The sequence below is a fragment of the Aegilops tauschii genome, chromosome 4, assembly GCF_002575655.3.
Source record: "Aegilops tauschii subsp. strangulata cultivar AL8/78 chromosome 4, Aet v6.0, whole genome shotgun sequence".
NCBI lineage: Eukaryota > Viridiplantae > Streptophyta > Magnoliopsida > Poales > Poaceae > Aegilops > Aegilops tauschii.
The window spans coordinates 157788101-157799171 of record NC_053038.3 but is presented as its reverse complement, the minus strand read 5'-3'; the positions used below and the strand labels follow the sequence as shown (position 1 = coordinate 157799171).

Sequence of the window (11071 nt, the reverse complement as noted above, 5' to 3'; positions counted from 1 at the left end):
TTCTCACTCAGACCTCGATCCATTCGGGGGCTAATGATGATGACATGTACCTTGGGTAGGAACATAGGCCTGACCTACATGCCCTATCTAAGGACACTACACAAGAGGCGAAGGCCCACAAAGATAAACAAGAGATACCGACTCAAATCCTCATGTAGTGCAATCCACTCGACAGAAGATTCCACTCAGATATCCCAATTCCTCTCGACCTTTGCAATTTCACTCGACTGTACAAGAATCCACTCGGAGTATAGAATACCTAGAGTCACCCCAGGATGGCAATGGTCAGGCATTCACTCTGTCATCATAAAGACCATTTAATACGGGCGTTAACAGTAATGTTCAGGACTTCACTCTCATTGAACCCATGTGTACCTGAGGGCTGCGAGGGGCCGGTGCACTCTATATAAGCCACCCCTCCCCTCTGGCACAAGGGTTCGCACCCCCTGTAACTACTGAATACTCCAATCGACAAGCCTCCGCGGCACCAAGATGTAGGGCTGTTACCTCTTCCGAGAGGGGCCTGAACTCATAAACCTGTGCGTACAACCTCGCCGTAGCTAGGACACTGCCCTCTCCTACGTAGCCCCTACTCCTACTCTCAGACTCGTACCCATGACAGTGATTCAAACTTTGCTTGGGTTGGCGTCGAATTAGGGACTTGAGCGCTCTGGGCGCGGAAGGGGACGGTGGAGAAGGGAGATTTTGCCGGGCTGGAATTGGGGCCGCCAGATATTTCAATCCGAAACGTGGAAGCGCGAACTTATTTTGTCGTCGTTGTTTTTTTGGGGGGCAGGGGGGAGGGAGGGGGTGGGTGGCTGGGTGCTGGTGTCCATACGACACACGCGACCACCACGACACGATGCTGGTCTGCCTGGTGCGCCTACATTTGAGAATGCAAACGAATCTTCTTTCATTTGCAAATGAATCTGTATGTATTACCATGCCCGTGTTTTCGTTGCAAATAATTAGTCATTCGAAACGAGAGACTTTAAAATATTTAATTAGTGTTATTTGACTTAGAGTGTGTGTCACATAGCGATCTCCAATTCTAACGTGGATTTCGCATTTCATGGTATCCACACTACTTTTTTAATACAAATTCAAATGTATAGGATGAACACCATGGTAGTGAGAAAACTTTGGACGGATCAAACATATGACCTACAAAATAGCAGAATAATCGAGTCAATGTCAACTTTTCCAAAGCTAGTATGACAAGAATTCGAAATAATTATGAAAGCCATATGCATGGTCCTCAATTCAAATCTTACAATGTATACTAAATTGAAACATCGGTATTAAGTCTCGTACTATCTACCTTCAAATGTTGTTTTTAGCCCCACCCCCCTCGGCACACACGCTACATACTTCCTTTACTGATCAATCTTCCTCTCCTAACCACCTTAGGAAGCTATCGGTTTCCGACACACGTTCATTCTTTCTCTCCATGTTTCGATCTCTAACTCTCTCAACTACACAACCCCCTTTTTCCACTCTGTTACCAAATGTATCTCCCTCACACACATGCCATTGCACTCCATGCCGAGCTTTCTCTCTCCCTCCCACGCTCTCTCACTAGATACATGCACTGCATATCTAGACCCCCCTCTCATGCGCACGCACGGACATTGTCTATCTAGGTCACTCTCTCGAGACTGTCTCACTCTTTCCTCCGCACGGTGGCCCACACTCACTCAATCTCGCTCTCTTTATCTAAGTCTCGATTAACCTTGCTTTCTCTCACACGGAAATGATATATCTCCCTGTTCGGGCCTCGATTGACACACTCTATACTCTCTCACGCAGATTGTCTATCTAGGTCAGTCCATCCAAGCCGCCGCCACTCTTTCGACCTCATGGCGGGCCACGCTCGCTCAATCTCTCTCTCTCTCTCTATATATATATATATATATATATATATCTATATATCTATTGGTGTCGCTCTTGCTCAGACACAAATGATATATCTCCATGTTTGAGCCCAATTCCATATATTCATATTGTATACTCTCTCACGCACATTGTCTATCTAGGTCACTCTCTCCAACCCGTCTCACTCTTTCGATCTCACGATGACCCACACTCGCTCAATCTCTCTCCCCTTATCTATGTAATCGATTGACCTTGCTTCCCCCCACGCACAATATATATGTACATGTCTGTGACTGGATCATCTCTCAAGCTCTATCTTACAGGCCACACCATTCCCAAAAGCTCAATCGGACAATATCTCTCCAGAGCATCTATATATATCTTTTCAATGAATGCCGGACCACACTCACTTTGTCTCTCTATCTATCAGTGTCTTGATTGACCATGCTTTCTCATGCCGTATCTTCCACACATTGAAGCTACGTCTACATCCCTCGCAGAGCCGGAGCTATTTACATTGCGAGGGGGACTCTAACCTTGGATTAATTTGTGAAGGCATTTATTTCGGTGGGTTTAGATTATATTTTCATAGCATTCGGCCCACAACTACTCCAAACACCGTTGCAACCCCCGCACCTCCCCAATTGATTTCCCTCTGGCTCGGTCATCGCTCTCTCGCACGTCCTTTCTCACCTTCCACGTCGCGCCATGTTATTTTTGCAAAAAACTCCATTGTTCTCTTTAATTATTACAAATAAGCTACAAAAATACACACCGATAGTCCACCTGTAATGGAACAAATTTCGAACCACAAATTAAAGTGCTACAATCTACACACCGAAGGGCCCACCTGTCATTGAATAAATTTGGACCCGTATATAAATTAAAAATTAAAAATTAAAAAGGACGAGGATCGAACATGCGACCATGTCCTTCAAGCCGCACGTCAGTAGGCAACATAGTAGCAACGTTTGTTGTACACCCCCCCCTTGTTGATATAATGTTTTTATATTACCACAGCCTATTTAATGGATAACATGTTTTAATATTAATTTTAGTACATTAGTAGGACCGGCTCGTGAGCACATACTATTCGCCTTCACTTACTGGTGGTTTCCATGTCTGTTGTCTCTCTCTCTCTCTCCTCCCCTTCTACGTTTAGATGCATGGGCAAACACGAAGAACGCGCGGGCGATGTTGCCGTTGACCATATCTGGACGCGTTCACAAGTTACAACACCAGCTTCACGTACTAGTTGTATTATACATGTAACAAGTTTAGGAACAAAAGTGACCGTGACGGACAAGTTAGGCTAGTTGTAGTACTATTTATCTACAACTCCATAATAATAAAATGTGTTGATAATTACATGTATCGTCTAGTGGTCAAACATGGGGACTGGTCGCGCCCTACAAGTATTTGGAATTGACTTCCTTAAAAAATATTTGGAATTGACGTGGTATTTAATATGAAATGTTTGCGATGAGAAGGAATACATGTGGCTTGATGACGTTTTATATTTCATTTGATACGGCTCTAGCAGAACATTCAATCGATCAAACCATAGATTTCATTCAGTCTGACTCCGACTTTACATTCATACGATGATCGAACTATAATAAACACAAATGATAAATCCCAAATGTTCGGATTTTAAGCATGGCAATCCGAACGTTTTTCGTGGCAAATTTAGAATACGCGGCGGCGGGGGGCGTCCTGCGGTGGGAAGCGACTCCTTTGCCATGCTCTCTGTGTCGACGGGCCACTGACCCACGACGACGGCAACGGAGGCGTCTTGCGCCGTTGTTGGCATACTCCTGGACATTGGCCCTAGCTTCAAGGAAGGCCAGAATGTTCTGGACTTCGGTCTCTGGGAGCGAGTCAACTGGCGGGAGGAGGCGACCGGCGTTGGTGCAAGGAAGCGGTCGACGGTGGTGATCCATGCCGCTGAGGGGGGCACTGGCACCCGCGCGGGGACAGGCGCTGGCAACGGTGCAGCAGAGGCATTCGTGTGCACACGCACCGGCACGGGCGCATGCGTGAGCGCACGCGCAGGCGCATGCGCTGGCAGGTGCACGGGCGCGTGAAATTCGGTGGGGACCTCGTGGAACCCCGTGGCATCAAGCTTGGCGACAATGTGCATGGGGATGGGCACTGGCGCAGTTGGGACAACGGGAGCCGGAACGGGAGCGGGGACAGGCGCGGCGTCTTCCGCAAGGCCAGTTCAAGCTCATCCCAAAGCGCCTTATTTTATTGAGACTCCGACTGGGTGTCTTCCTCAGGAAACTGGAAGACTAAGCACAGACCATCACTATGAAAAAAATACACTTCCATGATGATACGTGTTTGTCACAGTAGGTCACATTTTTTGTCATGCATGTACATCCGTGAAGATTTTATGACAGAATCAAGATCGTCATACCTGTGTTGTCGTAGAAGTGTTCCATGACATTACCAAAATTATCATCACGGAAGTTTCTACTTCCTTGACGATAAATCGCGCGTCATAGAAGTCCTTTCGTCAAGGGTGACCGACACGTGGCATCCACCGTAACGGGTCGTTGTTAAGCTATCAGGTTCCGGTTTGGATCCGATAACCCGTTAACAGCCCGGACCAATGGTCATTTTCCACGTGTAAAATCATCATTGGCTGGAGCAAACACGTGTCCACTCCTCGGTGGGCCAGATGCCGTCCGTCCATTGGAGGAGACATGCCTATGATACGTTGACACGTGGCAGGGCCCAACAGAGGCCCATATTTGTTAAAAAGGCCGGCCCAGTCAAAGGCCCGTAGTACTTACTCAAGTACCAGTGGGCCAGCCTAATAACGGCATGTTTAAACATGGTCCATTTACGGCCCGAAGCCAGATCTGGCCCATTAATTGTTCGCCGAATATTTGGGCCCAATTACGGCCCAATGACTTTCGGCCTATTAGAGGCCCGATGTAGACATGGGCCCATTTCAGCCCGGTGTGTCTTTCGGCCTGGGAAAGGCCCGTGCTGCCCATGGGCCATATATGGCCCGACGCGACATCCGGCCCAGTAATGGCCCATGATAATGGTGGCAATAGTTCAACCCAACGTGACTTTGAGCCTGGTAAAGGCCTGTCGTATAATTTGGCCCGTTGATGCCTATACTAAGCTTTCGGCCTATTAAAAGCCCATGATATAAGTGGGCCAACTAAGGCCCGAGATATGTTTCGGCCTGGCAACAGCCCGTCATATAACTGGGCCAAAAAAAACCCGGTCTACATTTCAGCCTGCTGAAGGCCCGTCGACGACTAGTGAAAATTGAGGCCCAACATGCATTTCAGCCTACTAAAGGCCCATGGTTTCTTCTGGGTCGTAACAGGCCAGCAGAATATTCAGCCTATTAATGGCCCAAAGCTACATGGGCCAAACTAAGCTCTGGGTCCACAAAAGGCCCAACTAAAATTTGGGCCGAATATAGGCCGGAGTAAGTTGTGGGCTTGGCACAAAGTGTGAAGGCACGAATGGCCATTCGGGCCCAAGAAAGTTGCAGGCCAGCCTAATTGTGGCCCACTAAAACCAGGCCCGTTAGAGGCCAATGTTTCGGCCCGGTCGACAACATCAGATTTTTTTTCATATAGCGAATGATGGCAGTAATTAGTAGGAATTAGGAACAAACCTACTCTATACAATAAAGAAATTACGGCATAGCAACTTAGAATAAACCTACACTATACAATAAAGGATTTATGGTATATTACATCCAGTGGGCATCGAAGTTCGCCACCAGTGATCATAAAGCGCAACAAAGAAGCAGATTACAAAAATTGGGCACCATTGCAGTGTAACAAAATAATACTGAACCGAGACCACTTCCAAGACCGTTTAAGAAAGGTTAGCCTTGCACGAGAACTGCTGCACAAGCTGCTGAGCAAGGCTGTGAGACCGACCTAGCATGTCGGTCATAGCTTCCAGGTGTAGGTGTTTAGCAATGAGGTTCTCATTAGTGTTCTCCGCAATCTTTTTTAGAGATAGGACTTCATGTCGAAGTTGAGTTGCATAATGCCATTCTGCTAGAACTTGGGACTGAAGAAGTCGAACTACTTCAGACAATGAATTATGTGAGCTTGTCTGACTGCTAGTCTCAAGTAACTTGAACACTGCATCAAGACAAGACTTTGGGGTTGTCTCGCTATCTTCAAGAAGTTTTGCCTTCTTTGCTGCAATATATGTTGGGTTTCTCTCAGAACCTTCAGCAGACTTGTGCATGCCATCAGGCATATCACCCTGAAACAAACAGAGAGATGACATGTTTTGCACGTGTATAAACAAAGATGATAACTGTGATGTCAATTCCATCCAATTTCAAATTATAAAATAAAGAGTAAGTTCAAAATATCAATAGCATAATTTGGCATTGTTCATAATGCGGTGAGCTTCACCACACTACTGGATTACCATGTCAACATAACAAGCATAGATGAAGGGCAAAGACAATCATTGTATATATTTTGGTTAATGTGCATGGCATGTTGTTCATACCATCAACCACATCAGTAAGATAAAACATGAGATGACAAGGTGCAAACGTGGGCTGCTTCACCACACACTGGATTATAGATCCACAAAAACAAGCATACATATAGGGAGTATTGAGTAATGTGCATGGTATGAATAAGGAATTTGGTTTTACAAGTAAAACTTGGAACTTACGGTTGTTGAGAACATGCATTTTGATATAAACAGCAAACTAAATAGCAGTTAACGATACGGAGTATGAGCAAATTAAACAACAGTTGAGGATAAAAGCTTTAGAAGGAATGCCTTACATTAACAATTAACGCCAGCTTTATAATGCCCTTCTCCATGTCAAGGGAAGGATAACTCAAGAATTTCAGCACATAATCTTCTTCATAAGCATTACCTGTACTCTACATTTTGTATAGAGTAATTATAGATATGATAATACTGGAAGGGATAGAGGATAATGAAGATAAGATTTAGATTGATGCTACATAATCAACTACCAATCCTTGGAAGTACAAGCGTTACAGGACAAAATGTACCGACAAGCACTACAACAAGACCCCACCTATAACAACGCATTTTTTGTATCTGAAAGTCCATATATGCAAGGTCTTTACCAACGGTTTGGGATGCGTAACCTTATCCAGCGTTGCTAGCGCATAATGCAACGATTATACTTCCGTTGGTAAAAGGTACCATTGCAAGAGTACAACACATAATGATTTTTTTACAACACTCATATACGTTGTTGGTTAATGTGCAGGAAACCAAATCTCATTTCTTGCAACAAAGAATTTGCAACGCTTCATGTGTTTTACATATAAAATATGAATAATATTTATATATTGCCAGCAATTAAATTAATGCTCCACATAATGGTGATAAGTATGTATATCAAGTGAGAAGAAAAAAATACTCACGAGAGGAAGAAATCATATATTGGAAAAAACTGTTGGATTACAATAGTTGATATTACAGGAGGAATATCATCCAAATGTGATGCATAATCTAAATATTTTCTTGACAAAACTTAAACTGAAAGCATCCATCAATATCCCTACAATTTAACTATAAATTAACCGACGAACATCATCCCTACAACTTAACTAAAACTGAAAACAACTGCCATAACTAAAACTGAAAACAGCCAGCATCGTCATCATCGTGAACCGGAACATCATCGTCATCATTGTAGTATACTTGCCACGCACCCATATAATTATCCACATATCTTCTAAATCTACAAAGAAAATAACAAAATGAACTATTAATACACAATGCATTGACATGATGCAAATAGTGACGGGTTGCCCAGCAAATAAGAAACATTACTTCTTACAAAGGGACATTACGTGAGAAATATTGGTTGCCCAGATAGATTATGACTATTACAAAGGAAAGTTGTGACCTGAAAGTATTCCCTTACAACTCAGTATACTACTTCATGTCACAAAACAAACATAAGCCGACTCAGAGAAAAATAAACAGATGTGGTTGTGGCCTAAAAGCAAGCCACTAATAATATAGTACCTACCTAGTTGGCGGGTTAAAAGCATAATAGAAACTTCCCATATGGAACAGTGCAAGCAACATAATAAGAAATTCAGCAATTTACGAACTGTGACAGGAAGAGTTCATGTGGATAATTCAGGAATTTATGAAGCGGAGTGGTGAGAGCTCAATGGTCAGTTTAGCAATGTACGAATCAAAAGGGTAAGAGCAATTAAGATGAACATTACTCACATTTCCGTTTTCACAAACAGTTAAGATATGGAGATCATAGACAGTTACCAGAAACATGACTACGAAGACTGCCATATCTTGTACAAATCCAATCGCAGCTCCTTTGGTCCATGATATTGGCCTCCATCTCGATAGTGCCGGAATAGATGAGTGCAGCACCTCACATTAAATTACACACAACAATAGGTACACCATTGGTGAGATAGGAGTACATAAATAGTTAAATAAGAGCAGAAAAGGAGGCTAAAAATGGTTAGATCTAATCTAAGCAATAAAGGAATAAATAAATAATTACCACAATGGAAATAGTCTTAGTTGAAGGTAAAAACCCAATGATGTACTATGAATGTAGAGACCGGCACGTTGAAAACCACTGAATGGCATTGAGTATTTTTTTCTTTGGAAACCTGCGCACACACAAACAGTGAGCCTCTACTTAACGAATGACAAACATGATGATTAACTAGATCTGAAAGAAGAGGTTCCTAATTCTGTCGAAGTAAGAGAAGGCTCCTACCTATTAACAACAAGAAGAATCCAATAGATCCCAACAGCAATGACCTGAGATCTCTACTGTTAAAGAGAAGTCTGCGGTGGTGATGGCACGTTGGTCGTCGTTCGTCTCCCCTCTTTTGCTCCATCCAGCATGCACTTATGTGGGCCAGTCCAGCGCTGTAAAATCCTAATGCAATCCTCGCAACAACCACGCCGCATATATCATCCCTTCTCTCCTCCTCCCTCCCACACCTCCTCTGATTTCCAATCATGATACAATGCCTCGACGGCCACAAGGCAACGCAATCCATCCATCCTCTCCCAACTCATCACATCCGCATTGTTTATCTTGAGCTCCTGTTGAACTATGCAAACTACCGTTTCACCCGCATGCTTGCTTGATGACGTGTGTAGGTCATTTGATGTGCTTGGTGCCGCTGTTGCGTGTGTGCACGCTTCACCGCCGTCGCTACTTTACATCAGTGTGTCCTTGTTTGTCGCTGCCGGTGTATATGTGCGCGCTGTGCTTGCTACAAGATTTACTAAATGGATATTTGCACATGAACACACATAAAGCTTAGGTGTAGGTTGCATCAAAGTGGGGTATTGGGATTAAGTTTTATTTTCACTATGATGTACAGCGGTAGTAGATAAGTACTTTTTTTAAATTAGTACATAGATAAGTACTTGGTAATCTGGTATACATGACTCCTCTGCATTGACCTGACCCGAGTGCATATATAATAACTGCATGCTATGAGAGGAGAATCACATAACCAAATGACAAAGAAAATGTGTACTATCTTATGGTGAGATTTTTAGACAAAGAGGCAAGCAAGACACTAAGGAATTTAACTGGGGAGTTGCATAATAGATTTTCAAACCGAAGGAAGAGAATGACGTCAGTGTATGGAAATACAATTGGAAAGTAACAGTGTATCACATTTATCTTTAAAAACAGTGTATTCATGAAATTGAATGTTTGTTATCCCGTAGCAAAGCACAAGTATTTAGCTAGTAATCCAAATTGTGTAGAATAGTAAGAGCATACAACCATCAGTACAGTAACAGGCGTGGAGAGAAGTCATTATCAGTGTTTTGAATCATATCAACAGCATCAAAGAAACAACATAGAAGAGTAAATGTGGATTATTTGTTTACGTGCTCACTAAAACAAAGGTGTATGTGCTTCCCCCAACAGGTCCACGCCCTCTAGTATTTGAGCTGGACGTCAAAGCCAGCATTAGTAAGCTACTCCCTCCACCTAAATAACCTGGCCATCAGACTGTGAAAAGTGAAATTGCAACAAAAACTTTGATTAGTAACTCATCGAAACTGCCATACAGAGACCTATCAAGACTGGATCCCTCCTTAAATATTACGTGTAACTCTCGCAATAGAATGTTTAGTGTGGGGTCCGCATATATGAAGTAGTGCTTATCTACATCAAAAAAATTGTGGATTACCTACTCATCTATCAAGGATTGATGAGTTAGCAGTGTATAAGAATATTTAAAAATTTTGATGCTCCATTGATATCTAATACATAATTACTAATTTAATAGAATAGCAATCAGTGCATGAATGTAAATCAACGGAGATCAGAAGTCAGTATGCAGGCCTATCAGTGTTCGTCAATGAATTGGACAAGGGCCAAAATGTTTTGACAGGGATTAGCTGCAACCTGTAATAGAATCAGGGGTGCATACCTAGACATCTACAGGATAAGAGAAGAACAGAGGTTAGAGAAAGAGGGGGGAGAGAGAGAGGACGAAGCCAGCGGAGGGGATTGACTCACCGGACGAGAGGAGGACGACATGGCCACCGGCGCCGGAGACGACGCCCGAAACCCTAGCCATCGGGGGAAGGTCGCGGCTGGGCTTTGGTGGCCGTGAGCGTCGGATCTAGCCGGATGGGAGGGCGTCGCGGTGTGAGGGGACCTCGGGCTGTGCTTCGCGATGGTAGGATTCGCCGGACATCGCCGGAATCAGCCGCCGCATGTGGCGCAATGAGGAGCTGCGGAGAGAGAGAGAGAGAGAGAGAGAGATGGGATGGGTGGGTGCGGGATGCAGCAGATCCGGTAGCCTCTGGAGCTGCGAAGTGGGAGGAGGGGATGGGAGGGCCGGCAGCAAGGTGGAGAGGAGGGTGACGAGGCGGTTGCTGGCGGCGATGTGGGACGAGTCCCTCTGTCCTTTCGTGCATTTTTTTCGTTTTTTCATATATATGTACCACGGGGTCGGAGCTCCTAACCTGCGACACATATCTTCTTCACATGGGTATCCTTGTAGTGGGGCTACACTTCTGCACTGGCATTGTCTGTGTATTCAACTTTTGGATAAGATTAAATATAGATTTGATATTTTTTACTAAATGATGGGCGAGGGAGATAAGATGCAGAATGCTACACAATGAACCAATCCCTCTTCCCATAATACAAGAGTGTTTTGAACACTGGTGTACG

General features: G+C 44.0%; 1 long non-coding RNA gene across 2 annotated transcripts; it reads right to left on the bottom strand.

Moving 5' to 3' along the window:
- Positions 1 to 7285: 7285 nt before the first annotated feature.
- LOC109779618 (uncharacterized) lies at positions 7286 to 10808 on the bottom strand. 2 transcript variants are annotated; one of them, XR_012181659.1, is made up of 6 exons: positions 10409 to 10806; positions 8633 to 9895; positions 8411 to 8522; positions 8164 to 8274; positions 7705 to 7780; positions 7286 to 7612 (listed from the first exon to the last, which is right to left on the bottom strand). It is a non-coding gene; the product is annotated as an uncharacterized lncRNA (long non-coding RNA). The 2 variants fall into 2 exon arrangements; XR_012181658.1 differs by lacking the exon at positions 7705 to 7780 and having other exon boundaries at positions 10409 to 10808.
- Between the last annotated feature and the right edge of the window lie 263 nt (positions 10809 to 11071).